The sequence below is a fragment of the Antechinus flavipes genome, chromosome 3, assembly GCF_016432865.1.
Source record: "Antechinus flavipes isolate AdamAnt ecotype Samford, QLD, Australia chromosome 3, AdamAnt_v2, whole genome shotgun sequence".
NCBI classification, from domain to species: Eukaryota; Metazoa; Chordata; class Mammalia; order Dasyuromorphia; family Dasyuridae; genus Antechinus; species Antechinus flavipes.
The window spans coordinates 212,920,765-212,942,065 of NC_067400.1; the positions used below are offsets into that span (position 1 = coordinate 212,920,765).

General features: G+C 33.5%; 1 protein-coding gene across 11 annotated transcripts in view; it reads right to left on the reverse strand.

Moving 5' to 3' along the window:
* TBL1X (transducin beta like 1 X-linked) overlaps window positions 1-21,301 on the reverse strand; it is a 359,711-nt gene that overhangs the window by 262,637 nt on the left and 75,773 nt on the right. For 4 of the 11 annotated variants that reach the window (XM_051984555.1, XM_051984551.1, XM_051984552.1 and 1 more), the window contains exon 2: window positions 8,102-8,233. The exons of the other annotated variants lie outside the window; for them this stretch is intronic. The gene's annotated coding sequence lies outside the window, so the exon portion shown is untranslated. The remainder of the gene's footprint in view (window positions 1-8,101; window positions 8,234-21,301) is intronic. 11 annotated transcript variants of the gene reach the window in all.

Consider the following 21,301-nt stretch of genomic DNA (forward strand, 5'->3'; position numbering starts at 1 on the left):
TTCTTCTTTTTACATAAAATTAAATTTATTTTTGTCCTTTTCTTTAATTAAATTCTTTTCAACTCTAAATCCCAGAACCCCATAAATGAACATATAAGAAAATAAGGATATTAACATGAGCTACAACCTCACATAGTTAGTTTTGCAACTGTCTGATGAACTAAAGTAGATCTGTTATTGTTTGTGTCTTCTTGTTAAACTGTTTCACCAAAACATAAACCAATAGTATCTTATCTAAACTTCTTATCATTCCAAGAAGACAACAGATGTTCATTGAATGAATCACATTAACACAATTTTTCATGCAACAGTTCCTTAAAATAATTTTGAAACTAGATTATTTTCAAAAAAGCAAAAAAGATGTGTTCAAAGAAAATTATCAGAATTTGATTTTTTAAATCATAAAGCTATTTAGTTTTTTTAAGATAAAGCTACTTAGTTTAAATAAATCATACTATTCAGTTAACTATCACATAACTATTAAGTTAAAATAAATCATAAAACAATTCAGCCAGTATAAGTACTAGTATAACAGCAATCAACAACTTTAAAACAGAATATATTATTGGCACATAGAAAAAATATGTCATCTTGACAAGTATTACTTGCTCAAAACTTGATTTTGTATTTAATTTTTCCCCATTTCCATATCTTTATATTTTTAATTTCTTCTCCCTCCCCACTTCCCTTTTCAGAATTTATTTAAATCTTTATCATCTTCCAAGGAAAAATATTAATTCCTATGTCTGAGACCTGGTATCAAGATAAACCTCTAACCTCTAAAGCACACTGTTTTACGGCCAGGAAAAAAATGATATTTAATACTTTTTCTGAATTATAATTTAACAAGCATTCACAAAACATATACTATATTCAAAGAATTGTTAAAATAGGGGGAACAAGGAGAATAAATATTTACCATAGCACCCTCTCTGTCCCATGCACTATGTTAAATACTTTGCAAATAGGATCTCATTTGATCTTCACAATAACCCAGCAAAGTAAGTGATGATGTCCCCATTTTACAATTGAGGAAACAAAGGCAAACAGAGGTTAAATTTTCTTGCCAATGAGTATATACCTAATAAAAATGTCTGAAGCTAGATTTAACATGGATTCTAATTCTGACCTATTGTTAAAATAAAGTATTAGATAACATACAATTAATCAATCAACAACCATTTATGAAGCACCTACCATATGCTAAGCACTATGCTAAGTGTAAATAGTCCCTGCCTTTAAGGAGCTAATTAGTCATTACAGCATTACTAATTTTAATAAAATCTTCAGAAATTTTTCACATTAAAAAGAATACGCTACCAAATAGTTTACAAACATAACAAATGAAAACCACTCTTTTCATAAGAATTCCAACAAAACCTTCAGCAGGTACTTTTTTTTTTTTTTTTCGATTCATTTTATTTTATTTTATTTTTTTTTTCTTTCTTTTTTTTTTTAATTTTATTTTATTTAATAATAACTTTGTATTGACAGAATCCATGCCAGGATAATTTTTACACGACATTATCCCTTGCAATCACTTATGTTTCGTTTTTTCCCCTCCCTCCCTCCTCCCCCCCCCCCCCCCCCGGGATGGCAAGCAGTCCTATATATGTTAAATATGTCAGCAGGTACTTTTAAGATCTTCAACAGAACTGAATTAACCTCAGAGTCCATATTTTGCTAGGCTGACCCAGATTTTTATAGGTTATGTAAATATTACAGTTAAATTGCTATTTATCTTTATTCAACTTGTGGACAAAGAATAAAAAGGTGCCTGGAAATGGGAGTAGGCATTAAAGCTTTACACTGCCCCCCTTTAAGGGTGACTCAAAAAGAAAAAAAGGTTCATGCTTTCCTTTAGATATGACCCTTTGTTCCTACAAATGCTGGTTCAAAGCCCAACACAAAATAACAGTTTTATTCCATGACTATACACGCGGAACATTTCTGGGGTCTCAGCTATTTTGACAGGCAACTACATGCTTTAAAATGAAAACTTAAGGGGCATTTAGAAATAGCATTCATATGACAAGGTAGACATGAAGTCTCTTTGCAGTGAAATTAAAAATATGCTCTGTTACAGTACTAGGTGATGGAGTGGATAGAGCTCCCCCTGCAACTAGAGAGAAAAAAAATCTGAGTTTGCAAAATCTGACTTTAAATCTAATGTCAGACACTTACTGGCTGTGTGATTTTTGAGCAAGCCACTTACCTCAGTTTCTCTCAGTTTCCTCATTTGTAAAATGAATTGGAGAAGGAAATAGGAAACCAGTCCAGAATCTTTGCTAAGAAAATCTCAAATGGGTCAACAATTATGTTTCAGAATATTGTTTGATTTTTTTTTATCATGTTTTTCTTGACCATTTTCTTTCTTGCAGAAGAACATCATAAATGTAATCCTCAATAGCAACTTTTTAGAGTCTCCCTATTTGCAATGTCAAGAAGTTTCTCCTTCACAAATAAATTACTCCCTAAAATTAATTACTACAGACTCCTGAAGTGTGGCCTTCCAAGTAGTCATGCCCTAGGAATGCCTGTGTAACTACTGTCCATTTAAAAAATCATTAAAATAATTTCAAACTCAGAAATATCATCAATTACTATGCTTTGATTTCTGCCCATCAATTTGAATTGACAATCAACTTCCTAGGCAACCATTCCCCTAATTCCCTTTGCCCCTTCCTTTGTGCTTAATAATTATAATGATCTTATCATTGTCTATACATTTGTTGTTCCTCTTCTCCAATGTCAGATCCTTGAGAATCAAGCAATTAAATTACAATAAATTACACATAGTAGGCATTTAATAAATTCTGTTTTTGCTTTCCCCCCCACAAAAGATGAAAAATGTATATAGCTACTCAATAGAGGGGTTCCTTCAAATGCAAAGCAAAATTCAATGAGCCTTTCTTAAATATCAATCTGCTCAGTATTTGTTTTTTCCTTAAAGGGTTTTTTTCAAGTTAGTCTAAATTTTAATAAAAGATGCTGCACTTTTAGTGACTACATTCTCTTTTTTCTATTTAAGTGTCTTAAATTGTGATCCTGCATACTCATTTGAATTACTACTACTACAATTAATGATGATGATAATGATAATGATAATGATGATAATAATATTTATGTAGCACTTTAAAGTCCGCAACATTTTTTTAAATCATCTCAACTGATCATTCTTTACCGTGATGAAAGATACCCCCAGTTTCATTTTCTCAATAATTCTGATAGGTAGATAAAAATAGGTTTACCAAGATGTTAAAGGTGACCCTTATTATTACAAACTTATGATAACTATCCTATACTAAAATTGAATGAATCAGACCCTCTCTGGCGAGCAAGTTATCCTTCAGGTATCATTTAGGACTGTGCATGATAAATGGATGAATTTATTTAGGCTGTTTATAATATATAATGTTCAGTCCTCCCTAGACATTCAGAAATTTCTTCTTATTTAACTGTGCCTTCACTCTCAACTATAATATTGTTTCTCTCTCAAATTTAAATAATTAACTCTTCTCAGGGGATTTGGCAATAAAATGTGAATATGAAATAAACTTATCACCTTCATTTTACATGAAATATTCAACAGTGAAATTAATTAATGCCTTTAATCTATATAGAACTCTTAAGTATCAAGAGAAAAAAATTTCTTGGCCCAGATGATACTACTTCCTGTTTCATTTTACCCCACAGGATTATCCTACATCAATTGTATCTTCTACTATTACAGCAGAACTCAACTGCTCAAATAAGTAAAGTGGGATTTTCCTGAAATAGATATGGTAAAAGGCCAAATAGGCAGATCATTAGTCAATCAATATTTATTAAGGCCTACTCTGTGCTAACACTATGTTAAGTGCTAGGGATACAAAGAAAGGTAAAAATAATCTCTTTTCAAGGAGCTTGCAAGCGACTAGGTACAAACACTTCCCTACTCAAAACCCTTCAATGGCTACATTATTGCCAACCAAGTGAAATTCAAACTCCATTTTATTAGCATTCAGAGTGCCATTATTATCATTCTTCCTAGCTTAGCTCATTCTAGTTACTATCTTCTACCTGCACTAGATTCCAGGCAAGGAGTCATACCCACACACTCCTGAAAAATGTCCTACGTTTTCCTGTCATCTTCTTGAGTTATTCCATACTCTTGACATTCCGTCTCACTCCTCTATTGCTAAATGAATTCCTATTCAATTCCTATGCAATCTCTTCCAGGAAGCTTCTCCAATTGCCCACTATTAGATTATTTTCTTCTCCTCATTTATCTAATCACATTTTGTCGACACTTCTACTCGTAAATGTTATTCTACACTAGGGTTAGTTAAGTATGTATTCTATTCTCCTACCAGATGGAAACACTAGGAGAACAGGGATGTGTCAACTTTATGTACATAGTAGGTACTTAATAATGCTACTCCAATTAAATCTGTTATTAAAATGATCTGATTTTCTTCAACACCAGAGAATCAAACTATTATTTTGGCCTTTTGGTCTATTGTTTGGGGATTGAGTTATTTATTGTTCTTTATTAGGAGTGTGTCACGACTTCCTTTTTCAAAATAAAATAAATATAAAGGAAGATTTACATAGCTAATAATAATCATGAGAGATTGCATGCCAATGGAACTATGATGTATAATTTATATTAGTCAGCAGAAAAAAGGAAATTGAATTTCTCTATGATTAAAGGATAGAAAAATGGGACCTGTGAAGAGGCAGCATGGGAGTGTAAAACACCGCTTTTGCAATCATAAGACCTGGGGTTGGATTCGCTTACTACATATGTGATCTTAAGCAAGTCACTTAACCTTTCTCAGCTCCAGGATACCCATCTGTCAAATGATAGGGCTGGACTAGATTATCTAGAAGGTCTTTTACAATTCTAAACCTACAATCCTCAGATTAGTAAATCTTAAGGGGTAAAAAACCTACTGGATATAGTCTATCAAAGAATTCTATTAGTGATGAGGAATAGCTAGGTTATATTCTATTAAAGGAAAAAATGGGTTTAGATTGCAGAACTGAGATAATTCTTAAGAGAATAGTCATTATGCATTAGAACAAAGAAGAAAGGTCTCTGAAGACTGACAAAACAAAACAGTGACAGAATAAGGTGGATATATACTGAGAGGGAGGAGAAGATGTACTGTGAGAGCTATAAAGAGATCTGAACTTAGGAATCAAAAGCTCTGAGTTCAAGTCCAACTTCAGCTGTTAACCAGCTTGGACAGTTTCCTCATCTATATAAGTGAGGCTTGGATGGTGTCTTAAATTACTTTCAATCCTAAAGTGGCAATCTATGATTATGTTGAAATTAAGGGTCCCTTCCAACTCCCACAATCTAGCTAGCTTTATAAAGTAATCTGGCATATGGGCAGCCATCAAATAAATCTCTGTTCAAACAATGAATGGAAGATAACTTCTGGAGTCAATGAGTTTTTGTTTTCTTTTTCCCCTTTCCTCTTGTTCACTCTCAATCTCATAGAATAAATCACATTGACATCATTCCTTAGTTGGAAACAAATTTATTCCTTCTTGTCCGTGGCTGAGAATAAGAGGAGGTCTGGTGAGTAAGAAAAGGGCTAATATCATGTGACAGGTAACTTTTTTCCCCTCCAATTTTTCTCCCTCTTTATTGGGAAAGGAAGCCTAAATTGTGACCAACAATCATCACACTCACCATGTTGGGTAATCTGGAGACACACAAGCCCAATTATGTAAATCCCAATAGTTCCACAATTTTTCTGGAACTTCCTTAAATTAACAATGATCTGTTATTCAATAAGATTATGTGATGATCAACTGTGATGGACTTGGCTCTTTTCAACAATGAGGTGTTTCAAGGCAATTCCAATAGACTTGGGATGGAAAGTATCAGAGAGACAACTATGAAAACTAAATGTGGATCAAAGTATAATATTTTCACCTTTTTTTTTTTTGATGTTGTTGTTTGCTTGGTTTTTTTCTCTCCCTTTTGATCTGATTTTTCTTGTGCAACATGATGAACATGGAAACATGTTTAGAAGAATTGCACATGTTTAACTTATATCACATTGCTTGTTGTTGGGGAAAAAGGGAGAAAAATTCACCTTGCAGAGGTGAATGCTCTAAACTGTTTTTGCATTTAGGAAAATTAAAACAAAAACAAAACAAAACAAAAACACAAGGTTCTGTTACTATCAGATCTAATGACCTATTCTCAATCCTCATTGTTCTTGACTTGTCTTCAATCTTGGACCTCTTTTGAATATACCCTCATTTCTCATGACTTTCCTCCTACATATCTAACCTCTTCTTTTCAGTATCTTCATCCATGCTAGGTCCCCTAACCAAGGCTCTATCTTGGGCCTGCTTCTCTCCTTTCTGTACAATATTCCATTCCATAATCTCATGAGGCTCCATGGATTCAATGTTCAATTCTCTTTGTTTCTCCAACTTCATTCAATATTTAACTAAAATTTCACCTTTTAAAGGTAATTTCCAAATATCCCAATTGCTCTCATCTGTTCCTTTCAGTTTGTCTTACATCTACTTTCTACATAACTCGTATGTCACATGTTGCCTTGCCTATTACATTGTAAGCTCCTTGGGAACAGTGGTCATCTCATTTGCTTGGATTGGTATCCTCAACATTAGCACAGTCCTGTTATGTAATAAGCACTTAATAAATGCTATTGATTGATAACCCAAAGTGGAACGGATGGTTTGGCTGGTAAGTGGGCTGGAAAGGATTTTCTCTAAGACCAAATATCTCCTTGTTTTAAAGATGAAAAAACTCAAAGAAAGGTCAAGTAAATCTGGGGTCACACAATTGGTAAGTGTCTAGGGGAGGATTTTAATTTAGATCTTTTACCTAGCTTTTCTAGAAGTCTTCATAAAAAGACAAAGAAAATAAACTACAGTTTTAAGTACATTTTAGATAACTCATTCACATGCAGGTTGCACTAAATAAACTGAAGACTTATATTGTTTAACCTCATTGTTTATTGAGAGATTCCTGCTCTGAACTAACCCCTTTCTCCCCATTAAATTGTATTTTGCTTCTTTTTTTGTAACTCCTACACAACACAGTGCTTGGCACAAAGTAGGCAATTAATAAGCAATGATTGACTGATTGACTGCCTGAAGAATAATATATTTTAAGTCAAGACCTGGTTTCTAATCTTAACCCTACCTACCACCCTTTTGAAAATGGGCAAGTCATCTGTCCACCCTTCTGGATTTATTCTTCCATTAAGAAAATAAAATGGGTTGAACTATATGACTTCAATGTCCTTCTTAAATAAGTACTCAGAGCCCCCCCCCTTTTTTTTTTTTGCTATAGGGACCAAATTGGCTATTTCCATCAGTCACAGTAGAAGAGACTTCACACAAAGTAGATGCTCAAATTATTATTTGAGTGAATAAACTAATTGAGCAACCATTAACATAAAAGCAAATTTCATTAACTATTTTTTTGTCGTTATGTGATTGACTGGGAAAAAGTAAAATCTTCATATTGCTTTAATTATATTTTAATTCCCACAAACTTTTTTAAAAAAAAATATTCTCCAAAGAATATAAGCCAAGACTGCTTCTGGTTTTCTTTCTCCCCCTCCCCCACTAAGTCAGGTATCTAGTTAAGTGCCTTGTAACCTGCAGGAATTTTAATAAAATCTGTTCCATTGAATTATGTGATTATATACCATTTTACATTCAAGTACTCTTTTTGATCCCCTCCCCCTAAAGGAGAACATAAACTCCTTGAAAGTAGGGGTTATCTTTGCATTGATTTTTCCAGCCTAATAGTACCTCACACACAATAATAACTCAATAAATAATGTTCATTCAATTGAATTTTATTATATGAGAATTTCCATTCTCCAGCTCTTTCCTCTCCTTTGCTGAGTAGAATACTCTTCTCTGCTCCTTGTATTACTGAAGACATCATACAAAAAACATACCCTAGGGCTTTACTTCTAATAATGAAACATAAAAAAGGTAAAAAAATTGAAAGGGGAAAACAGATGAGGAAGTCAAAATTAAATGCTCTACTGTCAATGTGATTAAAATAAGAATGCACATGTTTTATGCTTGTTAAAAGATAATAAAGAACCTTTGAGAAGTTATCAGTAATATTCCCAGTGCTCATTTTCCAGTGATGGGTTTTTCTAATAACATCTAGTTATGGGTTTTTCCAAGACACTGTTGAACCATGTCAATCTTCCCTTCCACTGTAATCTTTAGTCTGTGAAAAATTAAGCAGAGGAAAAAAACACACATAAGCTTCTAAATTTAAGGGGCACTGTTTTAATAATTCATGGTCTTTGCTCAAATCGTAAAATCAAAATATTTTACTACTTTACAATTCTAGTTTGGTGTAGGATGAACAGGATTATGCTAATAAAGCCATAATTTTGTACTTCAATTCCTATGCATTGGCGTTAGTTTGTCAAAGAAACACACACACACACACACACACACACACACACACACACACACACTGTTATATATTGTATCTAGTCACAAATCATACCCCTAGACAAGAAATTCACAAGAGTTCTACTGCTAAAGAAATGGGAAAAGAATATGGATGGTTCTATGAAAATCACAAATGCCACGAAATCCATGATCATATATCTCTGTAAATATCCCCTAGATTGTTACAGATTATTAACCACACCCATACCTCCAGTGAGTAAACTAATATTTATTAAGCATCTACTATGTGCAAATCACTTTGCTGAACACTGGCGATTCAAAGAAAAGAAATTCAGGTGCCTTCTCTAAGAAAATCACAGTCCACTCTACTTCCTTCATTACTACATGGATCTACCACTTTCTTGGGCTCTCCTAACATTACTGAATACCAACTGAGTTCATATGCTGTCTACTTCCCTGTGAAAGAAGCTCGTTTTTTTCTTAGGACATATATTTCTTTGTTGTGCTATGGTTCATTTATGTCCATCTCATGCTTCTTCATCACCCTCTGGGTGAACCTCAACTTCCATTCTTTGAAGACTTCAAAATTTCATTACTCAGCAATGTATCACTTGAAGAATCCTAGCATTTAAAAGTTAAGTCATTCCTTTTGGGGAAAAGGTCAATTAAAAAATTCTTTACAATTTTTGACAGGCAACTTATGAGCCACTTGAAATGTTTGTCCTAGACATATTTACAGATAAGCAAACCCTGTGGGTTGTTTATCCAACTGGATATCATAATCAGGATAACAAGTTCATCCACTTGTATCTTTCTGTGTGTTCCCAAGTCTCAAGTGATTATTTCTTGTCATTCAGATTGTTTTTCAGTTGTGTCCAAACCTTTGTGACCCCACTGGGGATTTTCTTGGCAAGAAAAGGTTTGCCATTTCTTTCTCTAGCTTTTTATTTTTGGCAATGCAATTGGGGTTAAGTGTCCCCAGAGTCACACAGCTTGTAAGTATTTACTACCAAGTATCTGGAATCCAAATTTGAATTCAGGTCTTCCTGACTCTAGGCCTAGGACTCTATCCACTGAACCACCAGCAACCTTTAAGACTAACATTACTTAAGAGGCTCTTCAATAGTTCCAATGATGCACTCAACATAAAGTTATCTATAAATTGATACCTTTGTAAGAACTCACCATCTACAGAAAATCTATCTTGGGAGGGGATTCTTTATTGGATCTTCTCTATACAGTGGTGAATTTGTTGAATTTGTCTCCTTGTATTATACTCCTTCTACATATTCAATGATCCACTGATACCAATTTCTTTTTTATTCCTTGAAGAGACGTAAATTTCAGACTCTGCATTTTCAATGTCCATGCTTTATATCTGGAAAACTTTTTCTTTATCCCTATTTCTCAACTTCCTGGCTTATTTAAGACCCAGCAAAAAATACCATCTTTTACAAGAAGCTTTTTCCCCATCTCTCTTAATGCTAATATGTCCTCCCTCTAATATAATCTTTCAATTACTCTGTCCATACCAGCTATGTATAAAGCTACCAGCATCTTCTCACTCATTAAATGCAATCTTCTTGAAGGCAAGAGTTTTTATTTATTTATTTATATTTATTTTTGCCTTTCCTTGTATCCCCAATACTTAACTCAGTACTTGGAATATAATAAATAATTAATAAATGTTCACTGAATGAAACAAAGTTCTCTGTCGTTAAATCTTTTGAAGTTATCTTAAATAATTTTGAGGTATTCATAGAGATATCCTACAGAAAATCTTTAAGGCAGCATTTTGTACTGTCAAATCCATAGGTTTCGTTTGGTTTTTAAGAGTCAACAAACAATAAGCCGAGTGGAATTTTGTGTTATCTCAGCCTTTCAGACAATTATGCTATTGTAAAAAGGTAGTCCACTGTGAAATACTGCTTGGAAAAGCCATGCTGTTCTCTACCAACAATGTCAATACCCTCAACTCAAGGATGATCTCAACTCATATGGAGATTATTTTATAAGCATTTGGCATATATGGGAAGGTTGTATTTGTTGATATTCTCCTAGTTGTTTGTTTGTTTGTTTTTCGATTTGGGGTATAATGAAAGCCAAGATTGTTTTCACTTCATACCTTTTTTCCTCTTTTTGTATACCTTGAAAATCAATGCTTTAAAGCTCTTAAAATAGTCAAATATAGCACAAACTATTCTGGACATACCTAGTCTATTCCTGTTATTTTATATATATATATATGTATGTATGTGTATATATACACACACACACATTTTTTAATTCAGTTCCATTTATACTTTCTATAGAAATACATGTAAGATTGTATAATGTCAGAGTCCTAATATTGTGACTCTACTTTGCTTTACAGGGAAATGAGATTTCTCCCCATTCCCCCCTATCTAATCGATGTTCTTCCAATTGTATACTTAAAGATCTTTCATTACTACTTCTTATTATTTTATTAGGTAATACTATTCATTGTATTCCATTATCCTTCTTGGTAACATCTCACAAAAGATTTTTTTTTTTTTTCCCTGCTAAATAGCCTGCTGCTATCCTATTTTTTTGCTAGACAAGGAGGTCGCATGTTTGCCAGCTGAGATGGTTCCTGGAATCTCAAGTCTCCATATTTTGATAGTTAATTTAATGTACCAAACTTTGCTTTGGGATTTGCCTGAGTTTGGGGGTTTGATTTTTTTGTTTGGTTGTTGTTGTTTTTTTTTTTTTTTTTTTTTGGTTCAGTTGTTTCAGTCATGTCTGCCTTTTTGTTGACACTATGTGAGGTTTTCTTGGCAAGGGTAGTGGAGTGATTTGCCATTTCCTTCTCTACTTCATTTTACATATGAGGCAACTGAGGCAAACTGAGTTAAGTGACTTAACCAGGGTCACACAGCTAGTATGTATTTAAGGCTGGATTTGCACTTGTCTTTTGGACCCTAGGTCTAGCTCCCTATCCACTTTACCACCTCACTACCCAAACTCTGAGAGGAAATTTGCAATTAATATTCCATCCATTGCTTTGTCCTCTTTCCATTTAACCAGAGAGGTCACAATGTAGTTGTTTTATATTACATACAGCATCCTTTTCTCATTTTTATTTTGTTCTTGCTGAGTATTAATTTCCAGCTTTGCTTTAACAAATCAGTGTTCTGAGCAATGCAATTAAATACTTTAGGATGACTCATATACCAGGAATAAGAAAGTCATTTTCTTCCTCTTAAAATATAATCAACTTTTTAAAAAAAAGTTATTTGGTACTTGACATGTTTAGCACCCTCTGATTCTGAACTCAAAGAAAATATTTATAATTTAATGGGTACAAGGCTTTTAAGGAGTTGACTACTTTGTGTTTGTAGCTCTTTGTTTTTCCTAAATCAAATTTTCCAAGATTTTTTACCATCTTTCCCTAATCCCACACATTCACTAAAGTCAGCAAGTATCAATTATATATGTTAATTTAAGGTTTCAGTCTAATTCATTGTAGAATTTTTTTTCTTTGCCATCTTCCACAACAAATTATGGCACAGAAAAACAGTGATTTTAATGGTTATCTTTTTATAAATACTTTCCATATACACTGCAATACTAGTTAATCAAATATTCCTTTTAAGGATTTTTTGTAGTGTCTTTGAATACACAATAAAAATCACTCCAACAACTCCTTTATTTGCATCTCCAAGGAGAACCCAGGAACCATCCTTCTTTCTTTGAGCTACAACTTCCTTTTTCCTTCTGGTTTCATGCATAACAATAATATCAAGAATAACATGGTTCAGTTCCTCCTTTAAGAAGTCATTGTTGACTACGAGGATGTTACACTTAAGTACCAAAAGCAAAGTTAAAGTTTAGACAGTGAAAAACCTCTGACTCCTGCTACACTCTGTTCTCCTGTCCACAACTCTGTCATTATCCCTATTGAATTAGAAGGATAATTAGGAGAAGAATTAGAACAAGACTAAGGGGCATTTTTAATTTTTTGTTTTGTTTTTGTTTTATAAATTGTCATGATCAAAGAATTCATTACCAAATAGTCATGATCCTTAAAAAGCAGAAAATCTACTTCAGAAGAAAAATTACACCCATTTGCAAACCAATTTAAAGCAAATGCCTTCATGAATCTAGAAATCCTTAAGATGCCTTTTATTTTTTCCTCTTTTCTTTTTAAATTTTTTTACATAATAGCTTTTTATTTTCAAAATACATACAAAGATAGTTTTCATCTACCCTTGCAAAACCTTGTGTTCCATATTTTTCTCCCTCCTTTCCCCTCCCCAGACAGCAAGTAATCCAATGTTTCAAAGTATATTTCCAGATTTATAATGCTGCACAAGAAAAATTAGATCAAAAGAGGAAAAATGATTTAAAAAAAACTAGCAAAATAACAACAAAAAAGTGAAAACATTATGTTGTGACCCACATTCAGTCCCTACAGTCCTCTCTCTGGATTCAGATGGCTCTCTCCATTTCAAGTTTATTGGAATTGTCTTAAATAACCTCATTGTTGAAAAAAGTCACATCCATCAGAATTGTTCATCACGTGATCTTGTTGCTGTGTAAGATGTTTTTTGGTTCTACTCTCTTCATTTAGCATTTGATACTTTTAAAGATAAGGAAAGTGAGTGCTAGGGAAATTATGTTACTTGTTTAAGATTATACAAGTAATAATTTGTCTTTGAAAAGGGAAAACAAATGGTGAACTTGGCAATAAACAAATAGAGGCTACTAATATTAACAATTGTTTATTCTGATTTCTGAACCAACTATTTAAAATAGAGGTTGTCACAGAAAAATGGACATTTTGGCCAAAGAATTACAGCATCCCCAGTCCTAAAATTAACATTTTTTCAACCAATCACATAAAAAAAAATCTTTACATAAATCAAAAGCAGTCTTAACTCTAAGAAATGAGGCAACAAAATCTCCACTTAAAATAGGTACAAAAAAGTCCCACTCAGTGTGACTTCACAAGAAGGGAGAATTCAGATCTCTCAAGCATGGCAGCATACAAATGTGCCTTTTTTTTTTCATAGCATAATTTAGCTAAAGCTCTTTCTCAGAATATTATTACAAATCCTACAAAACTAAGGAAGCCTAGACCATGAGAGGCCTTCCTTCTGTATTTCTCTTACCACATCCATCCTTCTTACATCACCTCATTTTCTTATTACATTTCTTTATGACCAGCTTCTCTTGGCATATGCAGCTAGTCTGGGGTAACTGGGTAGTACAATGGATAGAGCACTGGGCCTGGAATAAGAAAGATAGTTTTCCTCAGTTCAAATCCAGCCTCAGTTGCTTAGTTGTACAGCCCTCTCAAAGTCATTGAACCTGTTCGCCTCAGAGAAAATTATAATCCACTCTAGTATCTCTGCCAAGAAAACCTAAAGGAGATCACAGAGAGTTGCTTAAAAACAACTAAACAATAAATAGTTAGTCTAATCATCTACCATCTGTTCTGTTAATTTGGATATTTCTCCAGTAAGGATAGCTAAACTTCTACATTTGATAAATAGATATTTTTATCCTCTGGTACCGGTTTACCTAACTTTTTCCCTGCCTTCTTTAACTACAAAGGGTCAATAAAGCAAAACTCTGATTCAACAACAACAACAAAAAAAACAAACAAAAGGAAATTCTGGGGCATCAAACATGTGACACTTTCCAAACAATGAATAATACAAGAACAAATATCACTCTTTAAACTAGGAAATGAAAAGATGGGGATAAACATTAATCTCAAACTTCCCCCTCAAAACCTATGAAACCTCATCAATTCACTCACAGAAAAAGCAGAACAAAGAAATGGTGAAGGGAACAGGCTCATACCCCACAGAATAATCATAATGAGACAAATCAGTTCTCTAGACAGGAAAATACAGCCATAAAAATATACAAAGTACAATCTACAACAAAAAGTTTTGGCAGAGTACAGAATTAACTGTCCAACATAATAATGGAAATAAGATTAATAGAGATATGGGAGAGAAGGCTTGAGTAAAAATTCTTTAATAATAAGTATTAACATTTAGTACAAGAAGGATATAATGGTATTCTTTTTAAAAAGGAAGAGTTTTTTCTCTAAAATTTAATATTTAATCAAGAGAACTAACTATGAACAAGCAAACTAACAACAAAAAAGTCAAAAAACTATGTTGTATCCACATTCATAATTTTGGAAGAATTTCAATTCAATTCAATAAATATTAATTTTGTCCTACTATGCAGAATGTGTGATACATGGTGGTATATATATATACTATACTATACTATAGTATTGTCAAAAATAAAATAGTCCCTGCCTTTAAAAGGCACTGTAATAGGAGGAATATAACGTGAATACTAATAAATAAAGAAAAAGAATATAACGAGTCAAGGATGTTAACATCTGGGGAGATTGGATTGGGTTTCTCATAGGACATGGTATCATGAGTTCCATGAGGACATCATGGAAGCTAAAGTTTATAAAAGTCAATAAACATGTGTAGAGAGTGTGTTACAAGCACTGGGGAGGTGGGGAGACCTCTCTTTCCACAAATATGGGAAATACTGAAATACTGAAAATAGCTAATAGGCTAATTTGACTAGAACACAGAGGGCACAAAAAGAAGTAACATAAGGAAAGAAAGATGCTGAATGCAATGAGCAGAATCTACAACATTGCACACAGTAACAGCAACATTGTGCAGATGGATCAACTATGACTGATTTAGCTCTTCTCAGCAATACAATGATTTAAGACAATTCCAAAATTGTGGGAAATGCTATCCACTTCCAAAGAAAGAACTACAGAGTTTGAATGCAGATAAAAGCATACTATTTTCACTTTTTTGGTACTTTTTCTTTTTCCTTCTTGTTATTTTTTCCCTTTTGTTCTGATTCTTCTTTCACAATATGACTTACATGGAAATATATTTAATATGACTGTACAATAGCCTAAAAAAAGGAATAGGAAAGGAAGGAAAGAGCATGGTTTTGTAGGAACATTTAAATGCCAGGCTGCAGAATTTGTATTTTATGCTAGAAGCAATAGGGAAGATTTTGAGCAGAGGTTTGATGTGGCCAAACCTATTATGGATATGAATTTGGCGTTTGTATACAAGATAAGCTGACAAGGGAAGAGCCTGGAAGAATTTGTCTTGTATTGTTATCCACTAATAGCAAGAGAGTAATCTTTATATAATATTTAGAAAAAGAGACAGTAGGAGCCCAGAGACCACCTAGTCTAACTCTTTCTACAGATGAATATCTTCAGGCACCAAAGAGTTCAGTCCAAAATAAGATTCATTATCTTTCCCCAAAGTTCTACCCTCTTCCTAACTTTCCAACTTCAAGGGGCAGGTCAGCACTTGGGGACACCACTATTCTCCATTCTCCTAATCACCCATGTTCACAAATTCATCATTCATTCACCCTTCAATCCAACTGGTTTCCAAATCTGATCGATCCAATCTATCTGACATCTCCCAAATCTGTCCCTTTCCCTCCACTCACACAAGGCTACTCTAGTTTAGGCTCTCAAAACACTTGACTTGAAGTATTACAATAGCCTTTAATTGGTTGCAGGGTCTCCAATTTCTCCCCTCTCTAAACCACCCTCCAAATGATTGACAAACATGGCGTGTCTAAATGAGTGCAGACCTGACCATAGCATTCCCCAGCTCAAGAAGCCCCACTGATTTTCACTTGAATCCAGGATAAAACATAAACTCCCTTGTCTGTCTCTTAATGTCTTCACAATCTGGCTTTCGCTTAGGCTTAATTGCACATTATGTTCTAACTAAACTGACCTACCTACCATTTCTCAGTTCATTTTTTACCTCATCTTTTCTGTTCTTGTCTCCCCAGCACAGTATTAAGCAAAAATAAAATGTTTAATAAATACTTATTAAATATATGATGAAAGTGATTTGCCAGGTCATATGAATAGTATATAACAGAATCAGGATGTGATCCCAGTTCCCCTTCCTTTGGCTACAATGACAGATCCTGTATCATGATTATATAGCTGCCTTATATATGAGTAGAGAATAAGCATTTTATATATGTGTATGTATATATATGTACATATATATATATATGTATATATGCTTATATATACTTACTGTGTGCCAGGCACTGTGCTAAATGCTTATCTTATTTGTTGCTCACAATATTATTATCCCCATTTCACAGACAAGGAAATGGAGGCAATAGTGAGTATTTAAAAGTTGCAGAAAGGTAGAGAAAAATGTGAATTGAGAACATTTTCAGTTAAGTGATGAGATTAGAAAACAGATTTCAAAGTCCACAGAAGAGAGTGAAAGAAAAGGAACTAGAGACACCAAAATGACTTTTTTCAAGGTATTCAAGGAGAAATCACAGTTATTGCGGATACTAGTTAAGGATATTTGATGATCTCATCTTACCGTGCTCAGACTGAGTATTAAAAGAAAAGCAAAAGGGTAGTTAGGTGGTGCGGTATATGGAAACCAACTACATTATGAAAATTATTATAACCCAAGTAACAACATCCTTAAATAAGATTAAGGGGATAAATTCTTTGAGGGATCTAACAAGCTTCTCCAAATGGAACCTAAGCAACATACACTTGAATGCTTGGCAACTTTGATATATATAAATAGACCCAGGAAAAGAGTATTAAAGTAAAAACTAGAAAAACTAGATTGAGGTATCAAAGCCACTCAGATGCCTCCCATCTACTCTTCACAATTACCTTCTTCCCCAAGAGTCAGAAGACTGTGGACAAAATGAGCACCAAAAATGTTATCCCAATTGCCCCCTCCATTTGAAGCTTTTTCTGCTGCTTGGGCCTCCACCTCACCCACACCTAAATTATTTTTTTTAATTTTACATACAAATAAAAGATTGATTAATAGATGAATATCTCTCCAATAGAATATAAGTTTAAGAATAATAGAGATATGGGAGAGAAGGTTTGAGTAAAAAAATTTCTAATGATAAATACCAACATTTAATATAAGAAGGATAGTGATAACAAAAATATTTTACAAGTAGATGAATGTTTTTATGCTTTGTCTTCAAAGTCCTACTCTACCTTAAGAATATCATTTACATGTTAAAATATTTTTTAAAATCATTTCTTATAGATGAATTTTCCTTCTCTGTGAATCAACTGTAATATTTTAACTTTCTCAATCTTATCTTCTGATTTTGTATCCCTAATTCACAGCATAGTGCCTGGCTCCTGATAGATGATTATTTCTCTGCTTGACTAATAATCAAATTAAATAATTTATCAATTATAGCAACATCATAAACTAATATGATGTGATTTAAAAGTACCTGGCTATAGGTACAGCAATAGTTGCTTTTCAAACCAGTTACATATATATGTAAGTGAAATCATTGCTTGATTAGAATAAACTTCAAGGTAAATACCAAGCCAGAAAAAATAATTAAAATGAGAAAGTAATGCATGTGATTATAGCCATTTCAACCTTTTAAAATAAACTATGAGTCCCTCTCTCACTCTTTTGCACCCTCCAAAAAAAAATCCTAAAAAATAAAAATAAAAACCCAAATGGGAAATGAACAGTACTGTGAAAAGATTGCTTCGGTAGTATCAGCAGAGTTCTAGGCTCTAATCTCAGATGTACCACTTATTTGACCTTAAGAAAATCACTCAATACTCCCTAAATTTAGTTTCCTTATTTGCAAAACGAGGGGGTTTTACTAGATGATTTATATGGTCCCCTCCAATTCTAAATCTACAATTCTGTGATCCTACGTGATTCACATAGATTCTGTCCTTTTTTGGTAGATAATTTTACCATATGCAAAAGATAGAGGAGGGCTAAAGGAGCCCATATATCTCACTGGCCTTTTAAACATTCAATATAAACTTGTTTGCAAAGGATTATGGAAAGAGATGAAAGATTACAGTTGGTTCCCAGGGAATGAGGGCAGAAAGGACCTCTACAACTGAACGATATTCTTAAGGCAGAGCAGACCTTCCAAGACTGAGCAAAAAAAAAAAAAAAAAAATTCACTTATTCACAAAATATTTGAGCATAGCAAACAAAGAATGTTTTCAAGTTCCAAAGCGTGTGACTTCCCTTAATGCTAAAGTCTGCAGTCCAACCACTGAACCTCACCTCTTGGTTATGATTTCTGGCCTGCCCCACTTCCTCTTCAGGTACAGTTTTTACCAAGTCTGCTCCCTCCCATCCAAATTTACTGCCTGTATTCTTGGCTCAGAAACACGATAATTCTGCTTTTTAACTTTTCCTGTTGTTCAGTCAAATCCAACTCAGTGATTGCCATTTGGGGGAGTTTTCTTAGCAAAGATATTGCAGTGATTTACCATTTCCAGCTAGTTCATTGTACAGATGTTGAAAGTGAGGCAAACAAGTGATTTGCCTAGGGTTAGATAACACTAATTATCTGAGGGCAAATATGAATTTCTGAAAATGAGACTTCATGATTCCTAATTCTAAGCTATCCATTGCACCATCTTTTTACTAATTTTTATTTTTTTAACTAATTACTTTTTTCAAAATTCATTGCTTCTTACTTCATCCACAAAGTCCCCCTAACAGGGTCTTAATATTACAATCAGCAACAGAGACTAAGGTAAGTCCCAAGAGAGAATGGCTATGATAGTGTCATGATATAGATCTTAAACATCAAAGGGTCCCCATACAAGGAAAATTAGAAATGCACAGATAGTATACAAATTTTTATTGTTTTTTTAATTGTTTTCTTTGTATTATGCATATTTTACAAAAACATTTTAAATTGGAACTTCAACTATACTAGTGTAGGAAAATAGTAACCAACTTTTACCAATGCCAAATGGCAACTTATAGTCTTAAAAGAATTATCTGAGACACAGAGCTTAAGTGACTTGAGAGCCAATATATGTTGAGTCTGTGCTTGAATCTGGCTATTGCTGAATTTCTGGCCAGCCCTTTATCCCTATTCTCTAGGCTCATCAAATTAAACCATTTATCAGATAATCCGACAACATAAACCAGGATGAAGTGATTAATCTAAGGATTAACATGAAAACCTGGTTCTTTAATATTTTTTAACTGAATAACTTACATATCATCTATATAATCACTATTTGTTAGTTATTAGATGAATTGCTAAGCACAAAATGTGATGTGCAAATTCCAAAAAACATTCAAGAAACAATACCAGTTATTTCCTTCAAGAGAGCTATGATTTAATAAAAAGTTGAGATAAATTTCATATATGGATTATGGAAATGAATATAATGATGGACAGCTCTTGCTTACTTCTTTAACATATGTGTAATGATTTTAGAACAAGAAGGGACCTTAGAAATTTGAAATGAGTTTTGTACAGAACTCCATGAGTCAGCAATTTTGGTTTATGTTTAAAGAGGATAGTCTTCGCATAGATCCACCTCAGAATTCTAGCAGTACTGTCCATCTATCATTGTCCAATTGTCATAATGGTTCCTGTATCTCTCCATATCAGGGAAAATCACCATATCACAAATACAAACAATACTGGAACGTTACAATAACACAACAGGTAAACTCCCAATTAGGAACAGATCATATCCCAAATTATCATTTACAAATTAGTTGCTTAGAATTCTTAACTTTCTCCCAATAAAGTATAGGACAGATGAAGGTAAGATTCCCAAACCAGTTTCCACAAAAGTTCATTTTACTAATAATATAGCTGAAATAACAATTATTTTAATAACTATGAATCAAAAAGGTTTTGTTTTGTTTTGTTTTGTTTTAATGGATTTAGAGACTAAGTGGAGATTCTGACAACTAAGAATTTCCAGCGGCAGGGGACAGGAAATAATCCACTAGGAAGGCTAACCTGGAGTTCCAACAATTTCCACTCCAATGGTGATTCCCAGACACAGTGGGGTCAGGTCAGTACCAGCATAAGTAAGGGTACTGCTTTCAAGATGCTAGATTTAGATTCAAAAGAGAATAAAAACCTTCATTTTAGAGAAAAAAGAAATGGAGGACTGAAGAAACAAAATGACTTTGCCAAAGGTAACCCAGGTGGTAAATTGAAGAAATAGGATTTAAGAAGGCCTTCTGACTACAAATCATTGCTGTCTATCATTGCTATGCAGAAGAAATCAATACTTGTATCATCTGATGTTGACCCTGTTAAAGGACTTTCAATAACTCAAGCACCAGAATAACCTTCTTTTAAGGAAGTTTCCCTAAGATCTTTTTTTTGGTCAGGGGTCTCAAAATCACCTTTTATGGAGACTTCAGTATATTTAGATTAATTTGTCTTTATATCCTCAATGCTTCACAGAGTTTGTGTGTGGCATATAGTAAAAAGTAAATGTCTATGGACTGATTGATAACATTTAATAGAGAAATGAGGAGGCAGGCGTCAATTATCCCTATAGTGCTTCTTAATTCAACATTCACATATACTCCCTACATTACCTAATTCTCCATCAGCCTAGTTCTAGCTCCTTCTTGAATGAAAGCAAAATGTTCAGGTAAGTACCCAAGAACATATGGGAGAGCTGCTACTCTCCAAAAATACCACAAAGCTGCAGTTTTACTATCTTTTAGAACTCTAAGAAGGATACCAGGAAAGTCTTCATGCTCTATTATGTTGAAGTAAAAAATTGGATCCAAGGTGTCACAAAAAACTTGCACAAAAACAGTTTGAATACATACAAAGAAACATTCATATCACTTACAATCAAAAGTAGAATTTGGAAAATTCAGAAGTAGGGAAAACATTCAAGATCAACTAAGAAGGATGTATTAGCCAGCACCTGCCAAGTGCTAGGCACTTTTGTTGACATTGTTCATGTCCAATTCTTTACCACCCCTTTTTGGGATTTTCTTGGCAAAGATACTAGATTGATTTGCCACTTCTT